We start from the raw sequence: 26,330 nt of genomic DNA, 5'->3' as shown, positions 1-26,330 counted from the left end.
TGGATTTTTCTCATACATTTGTGTGGGAAAGTTACAAGTGTAAGAATAATGGATTTCTTTGCGTTATTCAGGTCCAGGATTGACCATTTTTCAATATTTCACACAACACACATTTTCCATCTTTTTCCAGACATTCCTTGTGGATAAAGATTTTTTTTTCATCATACATGTGCCTTGTTTGCAGTTATTTAGAGTTGAAATAGAACACATTTAAAAACCCCACATTCTGACTGGTTTTCTTCACTTCAACCGCTGGGAGGCTCACTTTTTTCCCCATTTCGGGTGCATCAATGCCATTTTTCATGAAAGACAAATTTCGGCAAGAGCATGCGCGTAATTCCAGTTTTTCCGGACATTCGAATGGAAAATCATAAATGAACTCACTTCCTGGATTGAGCGAAGGGATTGTTCTGGCGTGTTAATTTGCACTTGGTAACCTGTGATTTTTCATGGTCACGCACACATGAAACTACTGCTTTAGGACTTAAAACTCTGCCAATAGAGAGCGTGTGGTTTGTTAACATTGAAAGAACTTTGTCGCCTAAACAGGGACTTGAACCCTGGACCCTCAGATTACAAGTCTGATGCTCTACCGACTGAGCTATCCGGGCTCTGATTGGGGAGGATATTGACGGGATTACGAGTCTGATCCATAATGGCACATAGAATTAGCCTTCATAATCTGTGATATTTGCCATTGCACATTTTGTCATGCTCAATAATACGGTAACATGGTGCAAGCCAAGGGGCGACGGAGGAACGTTGGACCTCGTGGCGCCGAGGTAGCGCGTCTGACTCCAGATCAGAAGGTTGCGTGTACAAATCACGTCGAGGTCATCCTCTTTTATTTTTAATTGACCAACATTTCAGGGCTGCAGGTGTGTCGGTGAAAATGAGTTCTCCTTTAAGTTGTACCTTGAAATCTTCACCGTCACAAAAAGACATTGAAACAATGCAAACATTATGGCCTTTGGCAATATTTATGGAGAAATAAGAAGATCCTTCCCACTTCCATCATTCCCAACTTAGTAGGTCCCCAGGTATCAAGTGACTCTGTGCCGGACCACAAATGAAGCAGACTTTTTCCTTTTTCCTTTTTTCAGATAGGAGCGTTGCATTTTTCCCAAGTATTATGAAACACATTTGACCACTTTTTTATATTTCCCGGTATCTTTCATTGTTTTTGTGATATTTGGATTTTTCTCATACATTTGTGTGGGAAAGTTACAAGTGTAAGAATAATGGATTTCTTTGCGTTATTCAGGTCCAGGATTGACCATTTTTCAATATTTCACACAACACACATTTTCCATCTTTTTCCAGACATTCCTTGTGGATAAAGATTTATTTTTCATCATACATGTGCCTTGTTTGCAGTTATTTAGAGTTGAAATAGAACACATTTAAAAACCCCACCTTCTGACTGGTTTGTGGACATGGTTTTCTTCACTTCAACAGCTGGGAGGCTCACTTTTTTCCCCATTTCGGGTGCATCAATGCCATTTTTCATGAAAGACAAATTTCGGCAAGAGCATGCGCATAATTCCAGTTTTTCCGGACATTCGAATGGAAAATCATAAATGAACTCACTTCCTGGATTGAGCGAAGGGATTGTTCTGGCGTGTTAATTTGCATTTGGTAACCTGTGATTTTTCATGGTCACGCACACATGAAACTACTGCTTTAGGACTTAAAATTCCGCCAATTGAGAGCGTGTGGTTTGTTAACATTGAAAGAACTTTGTCGCCCGAACAGTGACTTGAACCCTGGACCCTCAGATTAAAGGTCTGATGCTCTACCGACTGAGCTATCCGGGCTCTGTTTGGAGGGGATATTGACAGGATTACGAGTCTGATCCATAATGGCACATAGAATTAGCCTTCATAATCTGTGATATTTGCCATTGCACATTTTGTCATGCTCAATAATACGGTAACATGGTGCAAGCCAAGGGGCGACGGAGGAACGTTGGACCTCGTGGCGCCGAGGTAGCGCGTCTGACTCCAGATCAGAAGGTTGCGTGTACAAATCACGTCGAGGTCATCCTCTTTTATTTTTAATTGACCAACATTTCAGGGCTGCAGGTGTGTCGGTGAAAATGAGTTCTCCTTTAAGTTGTACCTTGAAATCTTCACCGTCACAAAAAGACATTGAAACAATGCAAACATTATGGCCTTTGGCAATATTTATGGAGAAATAAGAAGATCCTTCCCACTTCCATCATTCCCAACTTAGTAGGTCCCCAGGTATCAAGTGACTCTGTGCCGGACCACAAATGAAGCAGACTTTTTCCTTTTTCCTTTTTTCAGATAGGAGCGTTGCATTTTTCCCAAGTATTATGAAACACATTTGACCACTTTTTTATATTTCCCGGTATCTTTCATTGTTTTTGTGATATTTGGATTTTTCTCATACATTTGTGTGGGAAAGTTACAAGTGTAAGAATAATGGATTTCTTTGCGTTATTCAGGTCCAGGATTGACCATTTTTCAATATTTCACACAACACACATTTTCCATCTTTTTCCAGACATTCCTTGTGGATAAAGATTTATTTTTCATCATACATGTGCCTTGTTTGCAGTTATTTAGAGTTGAAATAGAACACATTTAAAAACCCCACCTTCTGACTGGTTTGTGGACATGGTTTTCTTCACTTCAACAGCTGGGAGGCTCACTTTTTTCCCCATTTCGGGTGCATCAATGCCATTTTTCATGAAAGACAAATTTCGGCAAGAGCATGCGCATAATTCCAGTTTTTCCGGACATTCGAATGGAAAATCATAAATGAACTCACTTCCTGGATTGAGCGAAGGGATTGTTCTGGCGTGTTAATTTGCATTTGGTAACCTGTGATTTTTCATGGTCACGCACACATGAAACTACTGCTTTAGGACTTAAAATTCCGCCAATTGAGAGCGTGTGGTTTGTTAACATTGAAAGAACTTTGTCGCCCGAACAGTGACTTGAACCCTGGACCCTCAGATTAAAGGTCTGATGCTCTACCGACTGAGCTATCCGGGCTCTGTTTGGAGGGGATATTGACAGGATTACGAGTCTGATCCATAATGGCACATAGAATTAGCCTTCATAATCTGTGATATTTGCCATTGCACATTTTGTCATGCTCAATAATACGGTAACATGGTGCAAGCCAAGGGGCGACGGAGGTACGTTGGACCTCGTGGCGCAACGGTAGCGCGTCTGACTCCAGATCAGAAGGTTGCGTGTACAAATCACGTCGAGGTCATCCTCTTTTATTTTTAATTGACCAACATTTCAGGGCTGCAGGTGTGTCGGTTAAAATGAGTTCTCCTTTAAGTTGTACCTTGAAATCTTCACCGTCACAAAAAGACATTGAAACAATGCAAACATTATGGCCTTTGGCAATATTTATGGAGAAATAAGAAGATCCTTCCCACTTCCATCATTCCCAACTTAGTAGGTCCCCAGGTATCAAGTGACTCTGTGCCGGACCACAAATGAAGCAGACTTTTTCCTTTTTCCTTTTTTCAGATAGGAGCGTTGCATTTTTCCCAAGTATTATGAAACACATTTGACCACTTTTTTATATTTCCCGGTATCTTTCATTGTTTTTGTGATATTTGGATTTTTCTCATACATTTGTGTGGGAAAGTTACAAGTGTAAGAATAATGGATTTCTTTGCGTTATTCAGGTCCAGGATTGACCATTTTTCAATATTTCACACAACACACATTTTCCATCTTTTTCTAGACATTCCTTGTGGATAAAGATTTTTTTTTCATCATACATGTGCCTTGTTTGCAGTTATTTAGAGTTGAAATAGAACACATTTAAAAACCCCACATTCTGACTGGTTTGTGGACATGGTTTTCTTCACTTCAACAGGTGGGAGGCTCACTTTTTTCCCCATTTCGGGTGCATCAATGCCATTTTTCATGAAAGACAAATTTCGGCAAGAGCATGCGCGTAATTCCAGTTTTTCCGGACATTCGAATGGAAAATCATAAATGAACTCGCTTCCTGGATTGAGCGAAGGGATTGTTCTGGCGTGTTAATTTGCACTTCGAAACCTGTGATTTTTCATGGTCACGCACACATGAAACTACTGCTTTAGGACTTAAAACTCTGCCAATTGAGAGCGTGTGGTTTGTTAACATTGAAAGAACTCTGTCGCCCGAACAAGGACATGAACCCTGGACCCTCAGATTAAAAGTTTGATGCTCTACCGACTGAGCTATCCGGGCTCTGTTTGGAGGGGATATTGACCGGATTACGAGTCTGATCCATAATGGCACATAGAATTAGCCTTCATAATCTGTGATATTTGCCATTGCACATTTTGTCATGCTCAATAATACGGTAACATGGTGCAAGCCAAGGGGTGACGGAGGTACGTTGGACCTTGTGGCGCAACGGTAGCGCGTCTGACTCCAGATCAGAAGGTTGCGTGTTCAAATCACGTCGAGGTCGTCCTCTTTTATTTTTAATTGATCAACATTTCAGGGCTGCAGGTGTGTCGGTGAAAATGAGTTCTCCTTTAAGTTGTACCTTGAAATCTCCACCGTCACAAAAAGACATAGAAACAATGCAAACACTATGGCCTTTGGCAATATTCATGGAGAAATAAGAAGATCCTTCCCACTTCCATCATTCCCAACTTAGTAGGTCCCCAGGTATCAAGTGACTCTGTGCCGGACCACAAATGAAGCAGACTTTTTCCTTTTTTCAGATAGGAGCGTTGCATTTTTCCCAAGTATTATGAAACACATTTGACCTCTTTTTTATATTTCCCGGTATCTTTCATTGTTTTTGTGATATTTGGATTTTTCTCATACATTTGTGTGGGAAAGTTACAAGTGTAAGAATAATGGATTTATTTGCGTTATTCAGGTCCAGGATTGACCATTTTTCAATATTTCACACAACACACATTTTCCATCTTTTTCCAGACATTCCTTGTGGATAAAGATTTATTTTTCATCATACATGTGCCTTGTTTGCAGTTATTTAGAGTTGAAATAGAACACATTTAAAAACCCCACATTATGACTGGTTTGTGGACATGGTTTTCTTCACTTCAACAGGTCTGATCCATAATGGCACATAGAATTAGCCTTCATAATCTGTGATATTTGCCATTGCACATTTTGTCATGCTCAATAATACGGTAACATGGTGCAAGCCAAGGGGCGACGCAGGTACGTTGGACCTCGTGGCGCAACGGTAGCGCGTCTGACTCCAGGTCAGAAGGTTGCGTGTTCAAATCACGTCGAGGTCATCCTCTTTTATTTTTAATTGACCAACATTTCAGGGCTGCAGGTGTGTCGGTGAAAATTAGTTCTCCTTTAAGTTGTACCTTGAAATCTTCACCGTCACGAAAAGACATAGAAACAATGCAAACACTATGGCCTTTGGCAATATTTATGGAGAAATAAGAAGATCCTTCCCACTTCCATCATTCCCAACTTAGTAGGTCCCCAGGTATCAAGTGACTCTGTGCCGGACCACAAATGAAGCAGACTTTTTCCTTTTTCCTTTTTTCAGATAGGAGCGTTGCATTTTTCACAAGTATTATGAAACACATTTGACCTCTTTTTTATATTTCCCGGTATCTTTCATTGTTTTTGTGATATTTGGATTTTTCTCATACATTTGTGTGGGAAAGTTACAAGTGTAAGAATAATGGATTTCTTTGCGTTATTCAGGTCCAGGATTGACCATTTTTCAATATTTCACACAACACACATTTTCCATCTTTTTCCAGACATTCCTTGTGGATAAAGATTTTTTTTTCATCATACATGTGCCTTGTTTGCAGTTATTTAGAGTTGAAATAGAACACATTTAAAAACCCCACATTCTGACTGGTTTGTGGACATGGTTTTCTTCACTTCAACAGGTCTGATCCATAATGGCACATAGAATTAGCCTTCATAATCTGTGATATTTGCCATTGCACATTTTGTCATGCTCAATAATACGGTAACATGGTGCAAGCCAAGGGGCGACGGAGGTACGTTGGACCTTGTGGCGCAACGGTAGCGCGTCTGACTCCAGATCAGAAGGTTGCGTGTTCAAATCACGTCGAGGTCGTCCTCTTTTATTTTTAATTGATCAACATTTCAGGGCTGCAGGTGTGTCGGTGAAAATTAGTTCTCCTTTAAGTTGTACCTTGAAATCTCCACCGTCACAAAAAGACATAGAAACAATGCAAACACTATGGCCTTTGGCAATATTCATGGAGAAATAAGAAGATCCTTCCCACTTCCATCATTCCCAACTTAGTAGGTCCCCAGGTATCAAGTGACTCTGTGCCGGACCACAAATGAAGCAGACTTTTTCCTTTTTTCAGATAGGAGCGTTGCATTTTTCCCAAGTATTATGAAACACATTTGACCTCTTTTTTATATTTCCCGGTATCTTTCATTGTTTTTGTGATATTTGGATTTTTCTCATACATTTGTGTGGGAAAGTTACAAGTGTAAGAATAATGGATTTCTTTGCGTTATTCAGGTCCAGGATTGACCATTTTTCAATATTTCACACAACACACATTTTCCATCTTTTTCCAGACATTCCTTGTGGATAAAGATTTATTTTTCATCATACATGTGCCTTGTTTGCAGTTATTTAGAGTTGAAATAGAACACATTTAAAAACCCCACATTCTGACTGGTTTGTGGACATGGTTTTCTTCACTTCAACAGGTCTGATCCATAATGGCACATAGAATTAGCCTTCATAATCTGTGATATTTGCCATTGCACATTTTGTCATGCTCAATAATACGGTAACATGGTGCAAGCCAAGGGGCGACGGAGGTACGTTGGACCTCGTGGCGCAACGGTAGCGCGTCTGACTCCAGGTCAGAAGGTTGCGTGTTCAAATCACGTCGAGGTCATCCTCTTTTATTTTTAATTGACCAACATTTCAGGGCTGCAGGTGTGTCGGTGAAAATTAGTTCTCCTTTAAGTTGTACCTTGAAATCTTCACCGTCACAAAAAGACATAGAAACAATGCAAACACTATGGCCTTTGGCAATATTTATGGAGAAATAAGAAGATCCTTCCCACTTCCATCATTCCCAACTTAGTAGGTCCCCAGGTATCAAGTGACTCTGTGCCGGACCACAAATGAAGCAGACTTTTTCCTTTTTCCTTTTTTCAGATAGGAGCGTTGCATTTTTCACAAGTATTATGAAACACATTTGACCTCTTTTTTATATTTCCCGGTATCTTTCATTGTTTTTGTGATATTTGGATTTTTCTCATACATTTGTGTGGGAAAGTTACAAGTGTAAGAATAATGGATTTCTTTGCGTTATTCAGGTCCAGGATTGACCATTTTTCAATATTTCACACAACACACATTTTCCATCTTTTTCCAGACATTCCTTGTGGATAAAGATTTTTTTTTCATCATACATGTGCCTTGTTTGCAGTTATTTAGAGTTGAAATAGAACACATTTAAAAACCCCACATTCTGACTGGTTTGTGGACATGGTTTTCTTCACTTCAACAGGTGGGAGGCTCACTTTTTTCCCCATTTCGGGTGCATCAATGCCATTTTTCATGAAAGACAAATTTCGGCAAGAGCATGCGCATAATTCCAGTTTTTCCGGACATTCGAATGGAAAATCATAAATGAACTCACTTCCTGGATTGAGCGAAGGGATTGTTCTGGCGTGTTAATTTGCATTTGGTAACCTGTGATTTTTCATGGTCACGCACACATGAAACTACTGCTTTAGGACTTAAAATTCCGCCAATTGAGAGCGTGTGGTTTGTTAACATTGAAAGAACTTTGTCGCCCGAACAGTGACTTGAACCCTGGACCCTCAGATTAAAGGTCTGATGCTCTACCGACTGAGCTATCCGGGCTCTGTTTGGAGGGGATATTGACAGGATTACGAGTCTGATCCATAATGGCACATAGAATTAGCCTTCATAATCTGTGATATTTGCCATTGCACATTTTGTCATGCTCAATAATACGGTAACATGGTGCAAGCCAAGGGGCGACGGAGGTACGTTGGACCTCGTGGCGCAACGGTAGCGCGTCTGACTCCAGATCAGAAGGTTGCGTGTACAAATCACGTCGAGGTCATCCTCTTTTATTTTTAATTGACCAACATTTCAGGGCTGCAGGTGTGTCGGTTAAAATGAGTTCTCCTTTAAGTTGTACCTTGAAATCTTCACCGTCACAAAAAGACATTGAAACAATGCAAACATTATGGCCTTTGGCAATATTTATGGAGAAATAAGAAGATCCTTCCCACTTCCATCATTCCCAACTTAGTAGGTCCCCAGGTATCAAGTGACTCTGTGCCGGACCACAAATGAAGCAGACTTTTTCCTTTTTCCTTTTTTCAGATAGGAGCGTTGCATTTTTCCCAAGTATTATGAAACACATTTGACCACTTTTTTATATTTCCCGGTATCTTTCATTGTTTTTGTGATATTTGGATTTTTCTCATACATTTGTGTGGGAAAGTTACAAGTGTAAGAATAATGGATTTCTTTGCGTTATTCAGGTCCAGGATTGACCATTTTTCAATATTTCACACAACACACATTTTCCATCTTTTTCTAGACATTCCTTGTGGATAAAGATTTTTTTTTCATCATACATGTGCCTTGTTTGCAGTTATTTAGAGTTGAAATAGAACACATTTAAAAACCCCACATTCTGACTGGTTTGTGGACATGGTTTTCTTCACTTCAACAGGTGGGAGGCTCACTTTTTTCCCCATTTCGGGTGCATCAATGCCATTTTTCATGAAAGACAAATTTCGGCAAGAGCATGCGCGTAATTCCAGTTTTTCCGGACATTCGAATGGAAAATCATAAATGAACTCGCTTCCTGGATTGAGCGAAGGGATTGTTCTGGCGTGTTAATTTGCACTTCGAAACCTGTGATTTTTCATGGTCACGCACACATGAAACTACTGCTTTAGGACTTAAAACTCTGCCAATTGAGAGCGTGTGGTTTGTTAACATTGAAAGAACTCTGTCGCCCGAACAAGGACATGAACCCTGGACCCTCAGATTAAAAGTTTGATGCTCTACCGACTGAGCTATCCGGGCTCTGTTTGGAGGGGATATTGACCGGATTACGAGTCTGATCCATAATGGCACATAGAATTAGCCTTCATAATCTGTGATATTTGCCATTGCACATTTTGTCATGCTCAATAATACGGTAACATGGTGCAAGCCAAGGGGTGACGGAGGTACGTTGGACCTTGTGGCGCAACGGTAGCGCGTCTGACTCCAGATCAGAAGGTTGCGTGTTCAAATCACGTCGAGGTCGTCCTCTTTTATTTTTAATTGACCAACATTTCAGGGCTGCAGGTGTGTCGGTGAAAATGAGTTCTCCTTTAAGTTGTACCTTGAAATCTCCACCGTCACAAAAAGACATAGAAACAATGCAAACACTATGGCCTTTGGCAATATTCATGGAGAAATAAGAAGATCCTTCCCACTTCCATCATTCCCAACTTAGTAGGTCCCCAGGTATCAAGTGACTCTGTGCCGGACCACAAATGAAGCAGACTTTTTCCTTTTTTCAGATAGGAGCGTTGCATTTTTCCCAAGTATTATGAAACACATTTGACCTCTTTTTTATATTTCCCGGTATCTTTCATTGTTTTTGTGATATTTGGATTTTTCTCATACATTTGTGTGGGAAAGTTACAAGTGTAAGAATAATGGATTTCTTTGCGTTATTCAGGTCCAGGATTGACCATTTTTCAATATTTCACACAACACACATTTTCCATCTTTTTCCAGACATTCCTTGTGGATAAAGATTTATTTTTCATCATACATGTGCCTTGTTTGCAGTTATTTAGAGTTGAAATAGAACACATTTAAAAACCCCACATTATGACTGGTTTGTGGACATGGTTTTCTTCACTTCAACAGGTCTGATCCATAATGGCACATAGAATTAGCCTTCATAATCTGTGATATTTGCCATTGCACATTTTGTCATGCTCAATAATACGGTAACATGGTGCAAGCCAAGGGGCGACGGAGGTACGTTGGACCTCGTGGCGCAACGGTAGCGCGTCTGACTCCAGATCAGAAGGTTGCGTGTTCAAATCACGTCGAGGTCATCCTCTTTTATTTTTAATTGACCAACATTTCAGGGCTGCGGGTGTGTCGGTGAAAATTAGTTCTCCTTTAAGTTGTACCTTGAAATCTTCACCGTCACGAAAAGACATAGAAACAATGCAAACACTATGGCCTTTGGCAATATTTATGGAGAAATAAGAAGATCCTTCCCACTTCCATCATTCCCAACTTAGTAGGTCCCCAGGTATCAAGTGACTCTGTGCCGGACCACAAATGAAGCAGACTTTTTCCTTTTTCCTTTTTTCAGATAGGAGCGTTGCATTTTTCACAAGTATTATGAAACACATTTGACCTCTTTTTTATATTTCCCGGTATCTTTCATTGTTTTTGTGATATTTGGATTTTTCTCATACATTTGTGTGGGAAAGTTACAAGTGTAAGAATAATGGATTTCTTTGCGTTATTCAGGTCCAGGATTGACCATTTTTCAATATTTCACACAACACACATTTTCCATCTTTTTCCAGACATTCCTTGTGGATAAAGATTTTTTTTTCATCATACATGTGCCTTGTTTGCAGTTATTTAGAGTTGAAATAGAACACATTTAAAAACCCCACATTCTGACTGGTTTGTGGACATGGTTTTCTTCACTTCAACAGGTCTGATCCATAATGGCACATAGAATTAGCCTTCATAATCTGTGATATTTGCCATTGCACATTTTGTCATGCTCAATAATACGGTAACATGGTGCAAGCCAAGGGGCGACGGAGGTACGTTGGACCTTGTGGCGCAACGGTAGCGCGTCTGACTCCAGATCAGAAGGTTGCGTGTTCAAATCACGTCGAGGTCGTCCTCTTTTATTTTTAATTGATCAACATTTCAGGGCTGCAGGTGTGTCGGTGAAAATTAGTTCTCCTTTAAGTTGTACCTTGAAATCTTCACCGTCACAAAAAGACATAGAAACAATGCAAACATTATGGCCTTTGGCAATATTCATGGAGAAATAAGAAGATCCTTCCCACTTCCATCATTCCCAACTTAGTAGGTCCCCAGGTATCAAGTGACTCTGTGCCGGACCACAAATGAAGCAGACTTTTTCCTTTTTCCTTTTTTCAGATAGGAGCGTTGCATTTTTCCCAAGTATTATGAAACACATTTGACCTCTTTTTTATATTTCCCGGTATCTTTCATTGTTTTTGTGATATTTGGATTTTTCTCATACATTTGTGTGGGAAAGTTACAAGTGTAAGAATAATGGATTTCTTTGCGTTATTCAGGTCCAGGATTGACCATTTTTCTATATTTCACACAACACACATTTTCCATCTTTTTCCAGACATTCCTTGTGGATAAAGATTTTTTTTTCATCATACATGTGCCTTGTTTGCAGTTATTTAGAGTTGAAATAGAACACATTTAAAAACCCCACATTCTGACTGGTTTGTGGACATGGTTTTCTTCACTTCAACAGGTCTGATCCATAATGGCACATAGAATTAGCCTTCATAATCTGTGATATTTGCCATTGCACATTTTGTCATGCTCAATAATACGGTAACATGGTGCAAACCAAGGGGCGACGCAGGTAAGTTGGACCTCGTGGCGCAACGGTAGCGCGTCTGACTCCAGGTCAGAAGGTTGCGTGTTCAAATCACGTCGAGGTCATCCTCTTTTATTTTTAATTGACCAACATTTCAGGGCTGCAGGTGTGTCGGTGAAAATTAGTTCTCCTTTAAGTTGTACCTTGAAATCTTCACCGTCACGAAAAGACATAGAAACAATGCAAACACTATGGCCTTTGGCAATATTTATGGAGAAATAAGAAGATCCTTCCCACTTCCATCATTCCCAACTTAGTAGGTCCCCAGGTATCAAGTGACTCTGTGCCGGACCACAAATGAAGCAGACTTTTTCCTTTTTCCTTTTTTCAGATAGGAGCGTTGCATTTTTCACAAGTATTATGAAACACATTTGACCTCTTTTTTATATTTCCCGGTATCTTTCATTGTTTTTGTGATATTTGGATTTTTCTCATACATTTGTGTGGGAAAGTTACAAGTGTAAGAATAATGGATTTCTTTGCGTTATTCAGGTCCAGGATTGACCATTTTTCAATATTTCACACAACACACATTTTCCATCTTTTTCCAGACATTCCTTGTGGATAAAGATTTTTTTTTCATCATACATGTGCCTTGTTTGCAGTTATTTAGAGTTGAAATAGAACACATTTAAAAACCCCACATTCTGACTGGTTTGTGGACATGGTTTTCTTCACTTCAACAGGTGGGAGGCTCACTTTTTTCCCCATTTCGGGTGCATCAATGCCATTTTTCATGAAAGACAAATTTCGGCAAGAGCATGCGCGTAATTCCAGTTTTTCCGGACATTCGAATGGAAAATCATAAATTAACTCGCTTCCTGGATTGAGCGAAGGGATTGTTCTGGCGTGTTAATTTGCACTTCGGAACCTGTGATTTTTCATGGTCAGGCACACAAGAAACTACTGCTTTAGGACTTAAAACTCTGCCGATTGAGAGCGTGTGGTTTGTTAACATTGAAAGAACTTTGTCGCCCGAACAGGGACTTGAACCCTGGACCCTCAGATTAAAAGTCTGATGCTCTACCGACTGAGCTATCCGGGCTCTGTGTGGAGGGGATATTGACGGGATTACAAGTCTGATCCATAATGGCACATAGAATTAGCCTTCATAATCTGTGATATTTGCCATTGCACATTTTGTCATGCTCAATAATACGGTAACATGGTGCAAGCCAAGGGGCGACGCAGGTACGTTGGACCTCGTGGCGCAATGGTAGCGCGTCTGACTTCAGATCAGAAGGTTGCGTGTTCAAATCACGTCGAGGTCATCCTCTTTTATTTTTAATTGACCAACATTTCAGGGCTGCAGGTGTGTCGGTGAAAATGAGTTCTCCTTTAAGTTGTACCTTGAAATCTTCACCGTCACAAAAAGACATAGAAACAATGCAAACATTATGGCCTTTGGCAATATTTATGGAGAAATAAGAAGATCCTTCCCACTTCCATCATTCCCAACTTAGTAGGTCCCCAGGTATCAAGTGACTCTGTGCCGGACCACAAATGAAGCAGACTTTTTCCTTTTTTCAGATAGGAGCGTTGCATTTTTCACAAGTATTATGAAACACATTTGACCTCTTTTTTATATTTCCCGGTATCTTTCATTGTTTTTGTGATATTTGGATTTTTCTCATACATTTGTGTGGGAAAGTTACAAGTGTAAGAATAATGGATTTCTTTGCGTTATTCAGGTCCAGGATTGACCATTTTTCTATATTTCACACAACACACATTTTCCATCTTTTTCCAGACATTCCTTGTGGATAAAGATTTTTTTTTCATCATACATGTGCCTTGTTTGCAGTTATTTAGAGTTGAAATAGAACACATTTTAAAACCCCACATTCTGACTGGTTTGTGGACATGGTTTTCTTCACTTCAACAGGTGGGAGGCTCACTTTTTTCCCCATTTCGGGTGCATCAATGCCATTTTTCATGAAAGACAAATTTCGGCAAGAGCATGCGCGTAATTCCAGTTTTTCCGGACATTCGAATGGAAAATCATAAATGAACTCACTTCCTGGATTGAGCGAAGGGATTGTTCTGGCGTGTTAATTTGCACTTGGTAACCTGTGATTTTTCATGGTCACGCACACATGAAACTACTGCTTTAGGACTTAAAACTCTGCCGATTGAGAGCATGTGGTTTGTTAACATTGAAAGAACTTTGTCGCCTGAACAGGGACTTGAACCCTGGACCCTCAGATTAAAAGTCTGATGCTCTACCGACTGAGCTATCCGGGCTCTGTGCGGAGGGGATATTGACGGGATTACAAGTCTGATCCATAATGGCACATAGAATTAGCCTTCATAATCTGTGATATTTGCCATTGCACATTTTGTCATGCTCAATAATACGGTAACATGGTGCAAGCCAAGGGGCGACGCAGGTACGTTGGACCTCGTGGCGCAACGGTAGCGCGTCTGACTCCAGATCAGAAGGTTGCGTGTTCAAATCACGTCGAGGTCATCCTCTTTTATTTTTAATTGACCAACATTTCAGGGCTGCAGGTGTGTCGGTGAAAATTAGTTCTCCTTTAAATTGTACCTTGAAATCTTCACCGTCACAAAAAGACATAGAAACAATGCAAACATTATGGCCTTTGGCAATATTTATGGAGAAATAAGAAGATCCTTCCCACTTCCATCATTCCCAACTTAGTAGGTCCCCAGGTATCAAGTGACTCTGTGCCGGACCACAAATGAAGCAGACTTTTTCCTTTTTCCTTTTTTCAGATAGGAGCGTTGCATTTTTCACAAGTATTATGAAACACATTTGACCTCTTTTTTATATTTCCCGGTATCTTTCATTGTTTTTGTGATATTTGGATTTTTCTCATACATTTGTGTGGGAAAGTTACAAGTGTAAGAATAATGGATTTCTTTGCGTTATTCAGGTCCAGGATTGACCATTTTTCTATATTTCACACAACACACATTTTCCATCTTTTTCCAGACATTCCTTGTGGATAAAGATTTTTTTTTCATCATACATGTGCCTTGTTTGCAGTTATTTAGAGTTGAAATAGAACACATTTTAAAACCCCACATTCTGACTGGTTTGTGGACATGGTTTTCTTCACTTCAACAGGTGGGAGGCTCACTTTTTTCCCCATTTCGGGTGCATCAATGCCATTTTTCATGAAAGACAAATTTCGGCAAGAGCATGCGCGTAATTCCAGTTTTTCCGGACATTCGAATGGAAAATCATAAATGAACTCACTTCCTGGATTGAGCGAAGGGATTGTTCTGGCGTGTTAATTTGCACTTGGTAACCTGTGATTTTTCATGGTCACGCACACATGAAACTACTGCTTTAGGACTTAAAACTCTGCCGATTGAGAGCATGTGGTTTGTTAACATTGAAAGAACTTTGTCGCCCGAACAGGGACTTGAACCCTGGACCCTCAGATTAAAAGTCTGATGCTCTACCGACTGAGCTATCCGGGCTCTGTGCGGAGGGGATATTGACGGGATTACAAGTCTGATCCATAATGGCACATAGAATTAGCCTTCATAATCTGTGATATTTGCCATTGCACATTTTGTCATGCTCAATAATACGGTAACATGGTGCAAGCCAAGGGGCGACGCAGGTACGTTGGACCTCGTGGCGCAACGGTAGCGCGTCTGACTCCAGATCAGAAGGTTGCGTGTTCAAATCACGTCGAGGTCATCCTCTTTTATTTTTAATTGACCAACATTTCAGGGCTGCAGGTGTGTCGGTGAAAATTAGTTCTCCTTTAAGTTGTACCTTGAAATCTTCACCGTCACAAAAAGACATAGAAACAATGCAAACATTATGGCCTTTGGCAATATTTATGGAGAAATAAGAAGATCCTTCCCACTTCCATCATTCCCAACTTAGTAGGTCCCCAGGTATCAAGTGACTCTGTGCCGGACCACAAATGAAGCAGACTTTTTCCTTTTTCCTTTTTTCAGATAGGAGCGTTGCATTTTTCACAAGTATTATGAAACACATTTGACCTCTTTTTTATATTTCCCGGTATCTTTCATTGTTTTTGTGATATTTGGATTTTTCTCATACATTTGTGTGGGAAAGTTACAAGTGTAAGAATAATGGATTTCTTTGCGTTATTCAGGTCCAGGATTGACCATTTTTCTATATTTCACACAACACACATTTTCCATCTTTTTCCAGACATTCCTTGTGGATAAAGATTTTTTTTTCATCATACATGTGCCTTGTTTGCAGTTATTTAGAGTTGAAATAGAACACATTTTAAAACCCCACATTCTGACTGGTTTGTGGACATGGTTTTCTTCACTTCAACAGGTGGGAGGCTCACTTTTTTCCCCATTTCGGGTGCATCAATGCCATTTTTCATGAAAGACAAATTTCGGCAAGAGCATGCGCGTAATTCCAGTTTTTCCGGACATTCGAATGGAAAATCATAAATGAACTCACTTCCTGGATTGAGCGAAGGGATTGTTCTGGCGTGTTAATTTGCACTTGGTAACCTGTGATTTTTCATGGTCACGCACACATGAAACTACTGCTTTAGGACTTAAAACTCTGCCGATTGAGAGCATGTGGTTTGTTAACATTGAAAGAACTTTGTCACCCGAACAGGGACTTGAACCCTGGACCCTCAGATTAAAAGTCTGATGCTCTACCGACTGAGCTATCCGGGCTCTGTGCGGAGGGGATATTGACGGGATTACAAGTCTGATCCATAATGGCACATAGAATTAGCCTTCATAATCTGTGATATTTGCCATTGCACATTTTGTCATGCTCAATAATACGGTAACATGGTGCAAGCCAAGGGGCGACGCAGGTACGTTGGACCTCGTGGCGCAACGGTAGCGCGTCTGACTCCAGATCAGAAGGTTGCGTGTTCAAATCACGTCGAGGTCATCCTCTTTTATTTTTAATTGACCAACATTTCAGGGCTGCAGGTGTGTCGGTGAAAATTAGTTCTCCTTTAAGTTGTACCTTGAAATCTTCACCGTCACAAAAAGACATAGAAACAATGCAAACATTATGGCCTTTGGCAATATTTATGGAGAAATAAGAAGATCCTTCCCACTTCCATCATTCCCAACTTAGTAGGTCCCCAGGTATCAAGTGACTCTGTGCCGGACCACAAATGAAGCAGACTTTTTCCTTTTTTCAGATAGGAGCGTTGCATTTTTCACAAGTATTATGAAACACATTTGACCTCTTTTTTATATTTCCCGGTATCTTTCATTGTTTTTGTGATATTTGGATTTTTCTCATACATTTGTGTGGGAAAGTTACAAGTGTAAGAATAATGGATTTCTTTGCGTTATTCAGGTCCAGGATTGACCATTTTTCTATATTTCACACAACACACATTTTCCATCTTTTTCCAGACATTCCTTGTGGATAAAGATTTTTTTTTCATCATACATGTGCCTTGTTTGCAGTTATTTAGAGTTGAAATAGAACACATTTAAAAACCCCACATTCTGACTGGTTTGTGGACATGGTTTTCTTCACTTCAACAGGTGGGAGGCTCACTTTTTTCCCCATTTCGGGTGCATCAATGCCATTTTTCATGAAAGACAAATTTCGGCAAGAGCATGCGCGTAATTCCAGTTTTTCCGGACATTCGAATGGAAAATCATAAATGAACTCACTTCCTGGATTGAGCGAAGGGATTGTTCTGGTGTGTTAATTTGCACTTGGTAACCTGTGATTTTTCATGGTCACGCACACATGAAACTACTGCTTTAGGACCTAAAACTCAGCCGATTGAGAGCGTGTGGTTTGTTAACATTGAAAGAACTTTGTCGCCCGAACAGGGACTTGAACCCTGGACCCTCAGATAAAAAGTCTGATGCTCTACCGACTGAGCTATCCGGGCTCTGTGCGGAGGGGATATTGACGGGATTACAAGTCTGATCCATAATGGCACATAGAATTAGCCGTCATAATCTGTGATATTTGCCGTTGCACATTTTGTCATGCTCAATAATACGGTAACATGGTGCAAGCCAAGGGGCGACGCAGGTACGTTGGACCTCGTGGCGCAACGGTAGCGCGTCTGACTCCAGATCAGAAGGTTGCGTGTTCAAATCACGTCGAGGTCATCCTCTTTTATTTTTAATTGACCAACATTTCAGGGCTGCAGGTGTGTCGGTGAAAATTAGTTCTCCTTTAAGTTGTACCTTGAAATCTTCACCGTCACAAAAAGACATAGAAACAATGCAAACATTATGGCCTTTGGCAATATTTATGGAGAAATAAGAAGATCCTTCCCACTTCCATCATTCCCAACTTAGTAGGTCCCCAGGTATCAAGTGACTCTGTGCCGGACCACAAATGAAGCAGACTTTTTCCTTTTTCCTTTTTTCAGATAGGAGCGTTGCCTTTTTCACAAGTATTATGAAACACATTTGACCTCTTTTTTATATTTCCCGGTATCTTTCATTGTTTTTGTGATATTTGGATTTTTCTCATACATTTGTGTGGGAAAGTTACAAGTGTAAGAATAATGGATTTCTTTGCGTTATTCAGGTCCAGGATTGACCATTTTTCTATATTTCACACAACACACATTTTCCATCTTTTTCCAGACATTCCTTGTGGATAAAGATTTTTTTTTCATCATACATGTGCCTTGTTTGCAGTTATTTAGAGTTGAAATAGAACACATTTTAAAACCCCACATTCTGACTGGTTTGTGGACATGGTTTTCTTCACTTCAACAGGTGGGAGGCTCACTTTTTTCCCCATTTCGGGTGCATCAATGCCATTTTTCATGAAAGACAAATTTCGGCAAGAGCATGCGCGTAATTCCAGTTTTTCCGGACATTCGAATGGAAAATCATAAATGAACTCACTTCCTGGATTGAGCGAAGGGATTGTTCTGGCGTGTTAATTTGCACTTGGTAACCTGTGATTTTTCATGGTCACGCACACATGAAACTACTGCTTTAGGACTTAAAACTCTGCCGATTGAGAGCATGTGGTTTGTTAACATTGAAAGAACTTTGTCACCCGAACAGGGACTTGAACCCTGGACCCTCAGATTAAAAGTCTGATGCTCTACCGACTGAGCTATCCGGGCTCTGTGCGGAGGGGATATTGACGGGATTACAAGTCTGATCCATAATGGCACATAGAATTAGCCTTCATAATCTGTGATATTTGCCATTGCACATTTTGTCATGCTCAATAATACGGTAACATGGTGCAAGCCAAGGGGCGACGCAGGTACGTTGGACCTCGTGGCGCAACGGTAGCGCGTCTGACTCCAGATCAGAAGGTTGCGTGTTCAAATCACGTCGAGGTCATCCTCTTTTATTTTTAATTGACCAACATTTCAGGGCTGCAGGTGTGTCGGTGAAAATTAGTTCTCCTTTAAGTTGTACCTTGAAATCTTCACCGTCACAAAAAGACATAGAAACAATGCAAACATTATGGCCTTTGGCAATATTTATGGAGAAATAAGAAGATCCTTCCCACTTCCATCATTCCCAACTTAGTAGGTCCCCAGGTATCAAGTGACTCTGTGCCGGACCACAAATGAAGCAGACTTTTTCCTTTTTTCAGATAGGAGCGTTGCATTTTTCACAAGTATTATGAAACACATTTGACCTCTTTTTTATATTTCCCGGTATCTTTCATTGTTTTTGTGATATTTGGATTTTTCTCATACATTTGTGTGGGAAAGTTACAAGTGTAAGAATAATGGATTTCTTTGCGTTATTCAGGTCCAGGATTGACCATTTTTCTATATTTCACACAACACACATTTTCCATCTTTTTCCAGACATTCCTTGTGGATAAAGATTTTTTTTTCATCATACATGTGCCTTGTTTGCAGTTATTTAGAGTTGAAATAGAACACATTTAAAAACCCCACATTCTGACTGGTTTGTGGACATGGTTTTCTTCACTTCAACAGGTGGGAGGCTCACTTTTTTCCCCATTTCGGGTGCATCAATGCCATTTTTCATGAAAGACAAATTTCGGCAAGAGCATGCGCGTAATTCCAGTTTTTCCGGACATTCGAATGGAAAATCATAAATGAACTCACTTCCTGGATTGAGCGAAGGGATTGTTCTGGTGTGTTAATTTGCACTTGGTAACCTGTGATTTTTCATGGTCACGCACACATGAAACTACTGCTTTAGGACCTAAAACTCAGCCGATTGAGAGCGTGTGGTTTGTTAACATTGAAAGAACTTTGTCGCCCGAACAGGGACTTGAACCCTGGACCCTCAGATAAAAAGTCTGATGCTCTACCGACTGAGCTATCCGGGCTCTGTGCGGAGGGGATATTGACGGGATTACAAGTCTGATCCATAATGGCACATAGAATTAGCCGTCATAATCTGTGATATTTGCCGTTGCACATTTTGTCATGCTCAATAATACGGTAACATGGTGCAAGCCAAGGGGCGACGCAGGTACGTTGGACCTCGTGGCGCAACGGTAGCGCGTCTGACTCCAGATCAGAAGGTTGCGTGTTCAAATCACGTCGAGGTCATCCTCTTTTATTTTTAATTGACCAACATTTCAGGGCTGCAGGTGTGTCGGTGAAAATTAGTTCTCCTTTAAGTTGTACCTTGAAATCTTCACCGTCACAAAAAGACATAGAAACAATGCAAACATTATGGCCTTTGGCAATATTTATGGAGAAATAAGAAGATCCTTCCCACTTCCATCATTCCCAACTTAGTAGGTCCCCAGGTATCAAGTGACTCTGTGCCGGACCACAAATGAAGCAGACTTTTTCCTTTTTCCTTTTTTCAGATAGGAGCGTTGCCTTTTTCACAAGTATTATGAAACACATTTGACCTCTTTTTTATATTTCCCGGTATCTTTCATTGTTTTTGTGATATTTGGATTTTTCTCATACATTTGTGTGGGAAAGTTACAAGTGTAAGAATAATGGATTTCTTTGCGTTATTCAGGTCCAGGATTGACCATTTTTCTATATTTCACACAACACACATTTTCCATCTTTTTCCAGACATTCCTTGTGGATAAAGATTTTTTTTTCATCATACATGTGCCTTGTTTGCAGTTATTTAGAGTTGAAATAGAACACATTTTAAAACCCCACATTCTGACTGGTTTGTGGACATGGTTTTCTTCACTTCAACAGGTGGGAGGCTCACTTTTTTCCCCATTTCGGGTGCATCAATGCCATTTTTCATGAAAGACAAATTTCGGCAAGAGCATGCGCGTAATTCCAGTTTTTCCGGACATTCGAATGGAAAATCATAAATGAACTCACTTCCTGGATTGAGCGAAGGGATTGTTCTGGCGTGTTAATTTGCACTTGGTAACCTGTGATTTTTCATGGTCACGCACACATGAAACTACTGCTTTAGGACTTAAAACTCTGCCGATTGAGAGCATGTGGTTTGTTAACATTGAAAGAACTTTGTCACCCGAACAGGGACTTGAACCCTGGACCCTCAGATTAAAAGTCTGATGCTCTACCGACTGAGCTATCCGGGCTCTGTGCGGAGGGGATATTGACGGGATTACAAGTCTGATCCATAATGGCACATAGAATTAGCCTTCATAATCTGTGATATTTGCCATTGCACATTTTGTCATGCTCAATAATACGGTAACATGGTGCAAGCCAAGGGGCGACGCAGGTATGTTGGACCTCGTGGCGCAACGGTAGCGCGTCTGACTCCAGATCAGAAGGTTGCGTGTTCAAATCACGTCGAGGTCATCCTCTTTTATTTTTAATTGACCAACATTTCAGGGCTGCAGGTGTGTCGGTGAAAATGAGTTCTCCTTTAAGTTGTACCTTGAAATCTTCACCGTCACAAAAAGACATAGAAACAATGCAAACATTATGGCCTTTGGCAATATTTATGGAGAAATAAGAAGATCCTTCCCACTTCCATCATTCCCAACTTAGTAGGTCCCCAGGTATCAAGTGACTCTGTGCCGGACCACAAATGAAGCAGACTTTTTCCTTTTTCCTTTTTTCAGATAGGAGCGTTGCATTTTTCACAAGTATTATGAAACACATTTGACCTCTTTTTTATATTTCCCGGTATCTTTCATTGTTTTTGTGATATTTGGATTTTTCTCATACATTTGTGTGGGAAAGTTACAAGTGTAAGAATAATGGATTTCTTTGCGTTATTCAGGTCCAGGATTGACCATTTTTCAATATTTCACACAACACACATTTTCCATCTTTTTCCAGACATTCCTTGTGGATAAAGATTTATTTTTCATCATACATGTGCCTTGTTTGCAGTTATTTAGAGTTGAAATAGAACACATTTAAAAACCCCACATTCTGACTGGTTTGTGGACATGGTTTTCTTCACTTCAACAGGTGGGAGGCTCACTTTTTTCCCCATTTCGGGTGCATCAATGCCATTTTTCATGAAAGACAAATTTCGGCAAGAGCATGCGCGTAATTCCAGTTTTTCCGGACATTCGAATGGAAAATCATAAATGAACTCACTTCCTGGATTGAGCGAAGGGATTGTTCTGGTGTGTTAATTTGCACTTGGTAACCTGTGATTTTTCATGGTCACGCACACATGAAACTACTGCTTTAGGACCTAAAACTCAGCCGATTGAGAGCATGTGGTTTGTTAACATTGAAAGAACTTTGTCGCCCGAACAGGGACTTGAACCCTGGACCCTCAGATTAAAAGTCTGATGCTCTACCGACTGAGCTATCCGGGCTCTGTGCGGAGGGGATATTGACGGGATTACAAGTCTGATCCATAATGGCACATAGAATTAGCCTTCATAATCTGTGATATTTGCCATTGCACATTTTGTCATGCTCAATAATACGGTAACATGGTGCAAGCCAAGGGGCGACGCAGGTACGTTGGACCTCGTGGCGCAACGGTAGCGCGTCTGACTCCAGATCAGAAGGTTGCGTGTTCAAATCACGTCGAGGTCATCCTCTTTTATTTTTAATTGACCAACATTTCAGGGCTGCAGGTGTGTCGGTGAAAATTAGTTCTCCTTTAAGTTGTACCTTGAAATCTTCACCGTCACAAAAAGACATAGAAACAATGCAAACATTATGGCCTTTGGCAATATTTATGGAGAAATAAGAAGATCCTTCCCACTTCCATCATTCCCAACTTAGTAGGTCCCCAGGTATCAAGTGACTCTGTGCCGGACCACAAATGAAGCAGACTTTTTCCTTTTTCCTTTTTTCAGATAGGAGCGTTGCCTTTTTCACAAGTATTATGAAACACATTTGACCTCTTTTTTATATTTCCCGGTATCTTTCATTGTTTTTGTGATATTTGGATTTTTCTCATACATTTGTGTGGGAAAGTTACAAGTGTAAGAATAATGGATTTCTTTGCGTTATTCAGGTCCAGGATTGACCATTTTTCTATATTTCACACAACACACATTTTCCATCTTTTTCCAGACATTCCTTGTGGATAAAGATTTTTTTTTCATCATACATGTGCCTTGTTTGCAGTTATTTAGAGTTGAAATAGAACACATTTTAAAACCCCACATTCTGACTGGTTTGTGGACATGGTTTTCTTCACTTCAACAGGTGGGAGGCTCACTTTTTTCCCCATTTCGGGTGCATCAATGCCATTTTTCATGAAAGACAAATTTCGGCAAGAGCATGCGCGTAATTCCAGTTTTTCCGGACATTCGAATGGAAAATCATAAATGAACTCACTTCCTGGATTGAGCGAAGGGATTGTTCTGGCGTGTTAATTTGCACTTGGTAACCTGTGATTTTTCATGGTCACGCACACATGAAACTACTGCTTTAGGACTTAAAACTCTGCCGATTGAGAGCATGTGGTTTGTTAACATTGAAAGAACTTTGTCGCCCGAACAGGGACTTGAACCCTGGACCCTCAGATTAAAAGTCTGATGCTCTACCGACTGAGCTATCCGGGCTCTGTGCAGAGGGGATATTGACGGGATTACAAGTCTGATCCATAATGGCACATAGAATTAGCCTTCATAATCTGTGATATTTGCCATTGCACATTTTGTCATGCTCAATAATACGGTAACATGGTGCAAGCCAAGGGGCGACGCAGGTACGTTGGACCTCGTGGCGCAACGGTAGCGCGTCTGACTCCAGATCAGAAGCTTGCCTGTTCAAATCACGTCGAGGTCATCCTCTTTTATTTTTAATTGACCAACATTTCAGGGCTGCAGGTGTGTCGGTGAAAATTAGTTCTCCTTTAAGTTGTACCTTGAAATCTTCACCGTCACAAAAAGACATAGAAACAATGCAAACATTATGGCCTTTGGCAATATTTATGGAGAAATAAGAAGATCCTTCCCACTTCCATCATTCCCAACTTAGTAGGTCCCCAGGTATCAAGTGACTCTGTGCCGGACCACAAATGAAGCAGACTTTTTCCTTTTTCCTTTTTTCAGATAGGAGCGTTGCATTTTTCACAAGTATTATGAAACACATTTGACCTCTTTTTTATATTTCCCGGTATCTTTCATTGTTTTTGTGATATTTGGATTTTTCTCATACATTTGTGTGGGAAAGTTACAAGTGTAAGAATAATGGATTTCTTTGCGTTATTCAGGTCCAGGATTGACCATTTTTCTATATTTCACACAACACACATTTTCCATCTTTTTCCAGACATTCCTTGTGGATAAAGATTTTTTTTTCATCATACATGTGCCTTGTTTGCAGTTATTTAGAGTTGAAATAGAACACATTTTAAAACCCAACATTCTGACTGGTTTGTGGACATGGTTTTCTTCACTTCAACAGGTGGGAGGCTCACTTTTTTCCCCATTTCGGGTGCATCAATGCCATTTTTCATGAAAGACAAATTTCGGCAAGAGCATGCGCGTAATTCCAGTTTTTCCGGACATTCGAATGGAAAATCATAAATGAACTCACTTCCTGGATTGAGCGAAGGGATTGTTCTGGCGTGTTAATTTGCACTTCGTAACCTGTGATTTTTCATGGTCACGCACACAGGAAACTACTGTTTAGGACTTAAAACACAGCTGATTGAGAGCATGTGGTTTTTTGACATACAAAGAACATTGTCGGCCGAACAGGGACCCAATTGAATGTCTGATGCTCTACCGACTGAACTATCCGGGGTCGGAGACGACTGACAGGTTTAGGAGTCTGATCCATAATGGCACATAGAATTAGCCTTATCTCGAGACCTATCCTCATCGCCCTGTCGCCTAGAAAACTATCGGCCTAAAGTGGAAAACGTGACAGGCATTAAACACACAGTGGTTAATCCTCCTTAAAGAATACATACCCATAGACCAAATGAAACTCCAGCACCAAACCTCATTCTTTAAAACAGTTTGGGGCCCCGTCGTCATCTCATTAGACATGCCTGTTAACTAATCCCACCAACACACACACACGCGCACACACACACACACACACACATACACACATACAAAATTGTATTCTTTTCCTTTCATAATCTTACTTTCCGATCTCATATCTTCTACATCAGGACTTAAATGACCCCTTTAATCTTTAGGCAACCCATTATATGCAATGCTTGGTCCATCCATCTGCTGGGTTTTATAATATCTTGTCATGTCTATCTGCTTGGTCTCATGTCTTGTAAAACGTTGCGGCTTCACCTAATGTAATCTATTTGCACTTGAAATGCAAAAATAATGATGTCCCCCGTCGAGAGGGGGTGGTGGCGGGATTAAAAAGAAGAAAAAATAAATAAAAGTCAAACTACACCCATGCAATACCTTAGCAACCACCTTGCAACACCCTTGCAACCACATAACATCTTAAAAGCTACCCAGCAACACCTTACCAACCACCTACAAACTTGCAACCACTTAAAAAAAAACCCGGGCAACCGCCGAGCAACACCATAGCAACCATTTTGCAACACCATCCGAACCACATAGGAACACCTTAGCAACCACCTAGAAACAGCCTTGCAACCACCTCGCAACACCCAATCAACCACCTCGCAACACCCTAGGAACTACCTCAGAACACTTTAGCAACAACCTAGCAACACTTTAGGAACCACCAAATAACACCTTAGCAGCCACCTACCAACACCTTAGCAACATACTAGCAACCACCTAGCAACACCCAAGCAACCACCTAGCAAACATACTAGCAACCACCTAGTTACACCCAAGCAACCACCTAGCAAACATCTAATAACACCTTAGCAGCCACCTATCAACACCTTAGCAACACCCTAGCAACCAACTAGTCACACCCAAGCAACCACCTAGCAACACCTTAGCAACCACTGAACAACACCCTAGCCAGCACATAGCAACACCCAAGCAACTACCCAGCAACACCTTAGCATCCATTTAGAAACCACCAAGCAACACCCTAACAACAACTGAGCAACACCCTCGCCACCACCTAACCCCTTACAGTCACCTATCAACACTTTGTTTTAGAACATTCATTATTAATCCAGGATTAAATACAATTTAAACAAGAGAGTATTTGATTGTTATAAAAGCATCACAAAAGCGCAGACATCTCTCCAACCTAAATAAGCGACCAAAGAACCAAAATAAACGGCAGCCTGTCATCTGCAACCCAATAAGTGCCTTTTTAAACAATATCATGTTTTTTTCTAAATGATTCCAAATTGTAATGACTCTGTAAAGTACTGTTCTTTTTAGGGAGTTAGTTCTGGGTTTGGTTTGCATAACATTACCATTGCCAGCATT

General features: G+C 40.5%; 37 non-coding genes across 37 annotated transcripts; 21 read left to right on the top strand and 16 right to left on the bottom strand.

The window, feature by feature from the left end:
* Positions 1–538: 538 nt before the first annotated feature.
* On the bottom strand, positions 539–611 carry trnat-ugu (transfer RNA threonine (anticodon UGU)). The gene has a single exon. It is a non-coding gene; the product is annotated as a tRNA-Thr (tRNA).
* Positions 612–765: 154 nt separating this feature from the next.
* On the top strand, positions 766–837 carry trnaw-cca (transfer RNA tryptophan (anticodon CCA)). Its single transcript has one exon. It is a non-coding gene; the product is annotated as a tRNA-Trp (tRNA).
* A 907-nt stretch (positions 838–1,744) lies between these two features.
* On the bottom strand, positions 1,745–1,817 carry trnak-uuu (transfer RNA lysine (anticodon UUU)). Its single transcript has one exon. It is a non-coding gene; the product is annotated as a tRNA-Lys (tRNA).
* Positions 1,818–1,971: 154 nt separating this feature from the next.
* Positions 1,972–2,043, top strand: trnaw-cca (transfer RNA tryptophan (anticodon CCA)). The gene has a single exon. It is a non-coding gene; the product is annotated as a tRNA-Trp (tRNA).
* Positions 2,044–2,950: 907 nt separating this feature from the next.
* Positions 2,951–3,023, bottom strand: trnak-uuu (transfer RNA lysine (anticodon UUU)). The gene has a single exon. It is a non-coding gene; the product is annotated as a tRNA-Lys (tRNA).
* Positions 3,024–3,177: 154 nt separating this feature from the next.
* trnaw-cca (transfer RNA tryptophan (anticodon CCA)) lies at positions 3,178–3,249 on the top strand. Its single transcript has one exon. It is a non-coding gene; the product is annotated as a tRNA-Trp (tRNA).
* A 907-nt stretch (positions 3,250–4,156) lies between these two features.
* Positions 4,157–4,229, bottom strand: trnak-uuu (transfer RNA lysine (anticodon UUU)). The gene has a single exon. It is a non-coding gene; the product is annotated as a tRNA-Lys (tRNA).
* Positions 4,230–4,383: 154 nt separating this feature from the next.
* Positions 4,384–4,455, top strand: trnaw-cca (transfer RNA tryptophan (anticodon CCA)). Its single transcript has one exon. It is a non-coding gene; the product is annotated as a tRNA-Trp (tRNA).
* A 736-nt stretch (positions 4,456–5,191) lies between these two features.
* On the top strand, positions 5,192–5,263 carry trnaw-cca (transfer RNA tryptophan (anticodon CCA)). Its single transcript has one exon. It is a non-coding gene; the product is annotated as a tRNA-Trp (tRNA).
* Positions 5,264–6,006: 743 nt separating this feature from the next.
* Positions 6,007–6,078, top strand: trnaw-cca (transfer RNA tryptophan (anticodon CCA)). The gene has a single exon. It is a non-coding gene; the product is annotated as a tRNA-Trp (tRNA).
* A 736-nt stretch (positions 6,079–6,814) lies between these two features.
* Positions 6,815–6,886, top strand: trnaw-cca (transfer RNA tryptophan (anticodon CCA)). The gene has a single exon. It is a non-coding gene; the product is annotated as a tRNA-Trp (tRNA).
* Positions 6,887–7,793: 907 nt separating this feature from the next.
* On the bottom strand, positions 7,794–7,866 carry trnak-uuu (transfer RNA lysine (anticodon UUU)). The gene has a single exon. It is a non-coding gene; the product is annotated as a tRNA-Lys (tRNA).
* Positions 7,867–8,020: 154 nt separating this feature from the next.
* On the top strand, positions 8,021–8,092 carry trnaw-cca (transfer RNA tryptophan (anticodon CCA)). The gene has a single exon. It is a non-coding gene; the product is annotated as a tRNA-Trp (tRNA).
* Positions 8,093–8,999: 907 nt separating this feature from the next.
* trnak-uuu (transfer RNA lysine (anticodon UUU)) lies at positions 9,000–9,072 on the bottom strand. The gene has a single exon. It is a non-coding gene; the product is annotated as a tRNA-Lys (tRNA).
* A 154-nt stretch (positions 9,073–9,226) lies between these two features.
* Positions 9,227–9,298, top strand: trnaw-cca (transfer RNA tryptophan (anticodon CCA)). Its single transcript has one exon. It is a non-coding gene; the product is annotated as a tRNA-Trp (tRNA).
* A 736-nt stretch (positions 9,299–10,034) lies between these two features.
* Positions 10,035–10,106, top strand: trnaw-cca (transfer RNA tryptophan (anticodon CCA)). The gene has a single exon. It is a non-coding gene; the product is annotated as a tRNA-Trp (tRNA).
* A 743-nt stretch (positions 10,107–10,849) lies between these two features.
* On the top strand, positions 10,850–10,921 carry trnaw-cca (transfer RNA tryptophan (anticodon CCA)). The gene has a single exon. It is a non-coding gene; the product is annotated as a tRNA-Trp (tRNA).
* A 743-nt stretch (positions 10,922–11,664) lies between these two features.
* trnaw-cca (transfer RNA tryptophan (anticodon CCA)) lies at positions 11,665–11,736 on the top strand. The gene has a single exon. It is a non-coding gene; the product is annotated as a tRNA-Trp (tRNA).
* A 907-nt stretch (positions 11,737–12,643) lies between these two features.
* Positions 12,644–12,716, bottom strand: trnak-uuu (transfer RNA lysine (anticodon UUU)). The gene has a single exon. It is a non-coding gene; the product is annotated as a tRNA-Lys (tRNA).
* A 1,126-nt stretch (positions 12,717–13,842) lies between these two features.
* trnak-uuu (transfer RNA lysine (anticodon UUU)) lies at positions 13,843–13,915 on the bottom strand. The gene has a single exon. It is a non-coding gene; the product is annotated as a tRNA-Lys (tRNA).
* A 154-nt stretch (positions 13,916–14,069) lies between these two features.
* Positions 14,070–14,141, top strand: trnaw-cca (transfer RNA tryptophan (anticodon CCA)). The gene has a single exon. It is a non-coding gene; the product is annotated as a tRNA-Trp (tRNA).
* Positions 14,142–15,048: 907 nt separating this feature from the next.
* Positions 15,049–15,121, bottom strand: trnak-uuu (transfer RNA lysine (anticodon UUU)). Its single transcript has one exon. It is a non-coding gene; the product is annotated as a tRNA-Lys (tRNA).
* Positions 15,122–15,275: 154 nt separating this feature from the next.
* On the top strand, positions 15,276–15,347 carry trnaw-cca (transfer RNA tryptophan (anticodon CCA)). The gene has a single exon. It is a non-coding gene; the product is annotated as a tRNA-Trp (tRNA).
* A 907-nt stretch (positions 15,348–16,254) lies between these two features.
* Positions 16,255–16,327, bottom strand: trnak-uuu (transfer RNA lysine (anticodon UUU)). The gene has a single exon. It is a non-coding gene; the product is annotated as a tRNA-Lys (tRNA).
* A 154-nt stretch (positions 16,328–16,481) lies between these two features.
* trnaw-cca (transfer RNA tryptophan (anticodon CCA)) lies at positions 16,482–16,553 on the top strand. The gene has a single exon. It is a non-coding gene; the product is annotated as a tRNA-Trp (tRNA).
* Positions 16,554–17,453: 900 nt separating this feature from the next.
* Positions 17,454–17,526, bottom strand: trnak-uuu (transfer RNA lysine (anticodon UUU)). The gene has a single exon. It is a non-coding gene; the product is annotated as a tRNA-Lys (tRNA).
* Positions 17,527–17,680: 154 nt separating this feature from the next.
* Positions 17,681–17,752, top strand: trnaw-cca (transfer RNA tryptophan (anticodon CCA)). The gene has a single exon. It is a non-coding gene; the product is annotated as a tRNA-Trp (tRNA).
* A 907-nt stretch (positions 17,753–18,659) lies between these two features.
* Positions 18,660–18,732, bottom strand: trnak-uuu (transfer RNA lysine (anticodon UUU)). The gene has a single exon. It is a non-coding gene; the product is annotated as a tRNA-Lys (tRNA).
* Positions 18,733–18,886: 154 nt separating this feature from the next.
* Positions 18,887–18,958, top strand: trnaw-cca (transfer RNA tryptophan (anticodon CCA)). The gene has a single exon. It is a non-coding gene; the product is annotated as a tRNA-Trp (tRNA).
* A 900-nt stretch (positions 18,959–19,858) lies between these two features.
* trnak-uuu (transfer RNA lysine (anticodon UUU)) lies at positions 19,859–19,931 on the bottom strand. The gene has a single exon. It is a non-coding gene; the product is annotated as a tRNA-Lys (tRNA).
* A 154-nt stretch (positions 19,932–20,085) lies between these two features.
* Positions 20,086–20,157, top strand: trnaw-cca (transfer RNA tryptophan (anticodon CCA)). Its single transcript has one exon. It is a non-coding gene; the product is annotated as a tRNA-Trp (tRNA).
* A 907-nt stretch (positions 20,158–21,064) lies between these two features.
* On the bottom strand, positions 21,065–21,137 carry trnak-uuu (transfer RNA lysine (anticodon UUU)). The gene has a single exon. It is a non-coding gene; the product is annotated as a tRNA-Lys (tRNA).
* A 154-nt stretch (positions 21,138–21,291) lies between these two features.
* trnaw-cca (transfer RNA tryptophan (anticodon CCA)) lies at positions 21,292–21,363 on the top strand. Its single transcript has one exon. It is a non-coding gene; the product is annotated as a tRNA-Trp (tRNA).
* A 907-nt stretch (positions 21,364–22,270) lies between these two features.
* On the bottom strand, positions 22,271–22,343 carry trnak-uuu (transfer RNA lysine (anticodon UUU)). The gene has a single exon. It is a non-coding gene; the product is annotated as a tRNA-Lys (tRNA).
* A 154-nt stretch (positions 22,344–22,497) lies between these two features.
* Positions 22,498–22,569, top strand: trnaw-cca (transfer RNA tryptophan (anticodon CCA)). Its single transcript has one exon. It is a non-coding gene; the product is annotated as a tRNA-Trp (tRNA).
* Positions 22,570–23,476: 907 nt separating this feature from the next.
* trnak-uuu (transfer RNA lysine (anticodon UUU)) lies at positions 23,477–23,549 on the bottom strand. The gene has a single exon. It is a non-coding gene; the product is annotated as a tRNA-Lys (tRNA).
* A 154-nt stretch (positions 23,550–23,703) lies between these two features.
* Positions 23,704–23,775, top strand: trnaw-cca (transfer RNA tryptophan (anticodon CCA)). The gene has a single exon. It is a non-coding gene; the product is annotated as a tRNA-Trp (tRNA).
* Positions 23,776–26,330: the final 2,555 nt, after the last annotated feature.

This window comes from Conger conger, chromosome 15 (genome assembly GCF_963514075.1).
Source record: "Conger conger chromosome 15, fConCon1.1, whole genome shotgun sequence".
NCBI classification, from domain to species: Eukaryota; Metazoa; Chordata; class Actinopteri; order Anguilliformes; family Congridae; genus Conger; species Conger conger.
Note: the sequence above shows the minus strand (reverse complement) of the source record. Positions and strands in the feature narration are given on the sequence as shown.